This window comes from Macadamia integrifolia, chromosome 9, assembly GCF_013358625.1.
Source record: "Macadamia integrifolia cultivar HAES 741 chromosome 9, SCU_Mint_v3, whole genome shotgun sequence".
NCBI lineage: Eukaryota > Viridiplantae > Streptophyta > Magnoliopsida > Proteales > Proteaceae > Macadamia > Macadamia integrifolia.
Window position 1 is genome coordinate 39,120,410 of NC_056565.1, and position 2,700 is coordinate 39,123,109.

A 2,700-nucleotide genomic window follows, 5' to 3' on the forward strand; every position below is an offset into this window, starting at 1 on the left:
CCCCCCCAACAATTCTCTGATGCAATTGGCATGCAGGTTTGCTGTAGGAAACTGCTATAGCTTGCAGAAAGATCAAGGAACTTCTCTGAAAAATTTTCAGCGTGCTGTTAATCTCAACTCAAAATTTGCATATGCCCATACCCTATGTGGCCATGAATAAGGGGTACACCTTCTTCTTTACAGTTTTGTAGATTCAATTAAGAATCTGAATTGGGCTTGGTCCATATAACTGTTTTTGGTGACTACATGTTATTGTCTTTTGTATCTTTTATCTTTATGTCCTTATTGTTGTATTCTGTCCATTAATAGGTATGTAGCCTTGAGGATTTTGAAAATGGAATAAAGCGCTATCAGAGTGCCCTCAGAATAGATGCAAGACACTATAACATGTGGTATGGTCTTGGGATGGTATATCTTCGCCAAGAGAAGTTTGAGTTCACTGAGCATGCTTTAAAGGTTGGTCCTTATGCTCAATTAATTATAACATTCTAACAAAGTTGCATTCTTCTCCTGAAAAATCATAAAAAGTACTTAAACTTTTTCTTAGTGCACTCTTCAGTGGTTGTTCTATTTAGCATTTGTGTTTCTTTTACTTTCTGTTCTTTTTTCTTTTACTTTATGTTCTTTCTCTTTTTGTATCAAGGCTTTTATCCTATTCTAGGCATTCAATGATTCTATGTTAAATGAAAGAAAGCTTTGCTTCAATGGTGCAGTGAGAGGCAGCAGTAACCTCAGTGGGATTCTGAGGGTAATCAAGTGGGAGATTTGATTTTCCATCCTTATCTTATTCCTTTTCCTCTTCCCAGCGATACCAAGTCAAGACAATTATTGTTCTTCAATTATTTCTTAAGTTTCCGGTGGGTTTTCAGTCAATATTATCAATTGAACATATTTCCTGCAATAAAAAATCTCCTAGTCTGGGTTTTGAAGTTTTACACTTATTTGATTGTTGTCCTCAATCCAACCATTAGAACATTGTTGTATTTTAGGGGATTATCTATTCTGACAGTTTGTAAGCCTTGGTCAAAATCTAACCTCCATTAGGAAGGATGAAATGGCTAGTCAGACACTTGCGCTAACAATTTTTTTTCCTTCTCTCTTGTTATTTTGGAGGGAGCCAAGTCTCAACTTGAGACTCTCGAGTTATCAGCCAATAGCACCCAAATCCTTAATTCACAATAAAGTGAAGAACAGTGATAGGCCTGACTTTCATATCACCTCTATTAACCACTTCATGACCTTAGTTAATGTTATTCCCTTTGTTGATGAGTGATGGGTCTGATTTAAGTTGGATTGGATTTTTTTTTCTGAAAGGGCTACAGAGCCAGTCCAAGAGAGGGTAGTGTGAGGTCTACACAATAAGAACAGCTTGTGAGCACCCCACCATTTATATAACTATTAGTATGTAAGTAAAGCAACAATGAATCAATAAAAGATTTGAGAGAAAGTAACCAAAATATTGAAATGGTAAGGAGTCACATTATCCTCTTTTTTAAAGTTTTCATGAATTCTTGATGAAGTTTTCCACCATCACTTGAACTGTAGAAAACACTACTAAAATTTCCACAACTGAGTTATGCTGAGGCAAAAACCCATAATACAATTAGTTCAAGCACCTGGTTTTAAATCAACACTCGAAGTAGAACAAGAAGCAACTAGAGATTCCGTAGTTTTATTTGCTTCTCTGCCCTTACTGCTTTTCTTGTTTAATTTTCCGGGCTCCTCTATGGTTTTAGGATTCAAGAAAACCCAACAGAGTTTGTAAAGTTTAGCTTATTTATCTTGTGAACCTGTGCTACAAATGAAATGTAAGGCACTTTCGTAGAATTTTAACAAGAACTTGACTGGTATTTTTCATTTGTTCAGGTACTTGCATGAAATTTGTCTTCTGCTTACAATAAAGTTATGTTTAATGATGAAGCAAAGTAGGACTTGGGGATTGACCTAGCTGCCTTGACGTGTGAACCTTTATTTTGAAAAACTTATTATGTTAATATGTTATTGTGAGCAAGTAAACCACATATTTCTTGTTAAATTGAGTGCTATCTATAGGGATATGAGATTTTTTTTTGTCTCCATGATGACAATTTGGTTTGTTACATTACTTTGTACCAACTGGACTTTATAGGGAATGGATAGCCATTTATTATATTCTTGTGTATTTTATTGTGAAACTCTATTAATTTTTATTCATATCCAGAATGAGAACAAGGAATGTAAGCATTTGCTTCAACAGGTTACATAATGAGATAAATAAACAATAATATGTAATTAAAAAAAAATAAATTTAGTGGCATTTGCTAATAAATGCCACTAATGGGTCTTTTGTTTTAAAATAAAAAGCACTTCTTTAGTGGTGTTTACTAACACACGCCACTATATGTTCATTTATTTAAAAAAAAAAAAATAATATATATATATATTTCGCGGCGTTTAGTAATAAATGCCACTATATGCACCCGTGTTCGTTGTTGTATACAATATTTTGGCGGCATTTATTTATAAATGCTGCCGAAGTCTTTTAGTAGCATTTATTTATATACGCCGTTGAAGAGATTTTACGGTGGTGTTTACCAAATACGCCGTAGTTCTTTTGCGGCGGTGGATATAGCGGTGTTTTCTACAAATTCCGCCATAGACATATAGCGACATTTTCACACTTTACGGTGGTGTTTACAAATGTTGTCGTAGACCACTTTT

General features: G+C 34.4%; 1 long non-coding RNA gene across 1 annotated transcript; it reads left to right on the forward strand.

Annotated features, from left to right (window-relative positions):
* The first annotated feature begins 18 nt into the window (after window positions 1-18).
* On the forward strand, window positions 19-2,159 carry LOC122087999. Its single transcript, XR_006142941.1, has 3 exons — window positions 19-163; window positions 310-456; window positions 1,867-2,159. It is a non-coding gene; the product is annotated as an uncharacterized LOC122087999 (long non-coding RNA).
* The last annotated feature ends 541 nt before the right edge of the window (window positions 2,160-2,700 follow it).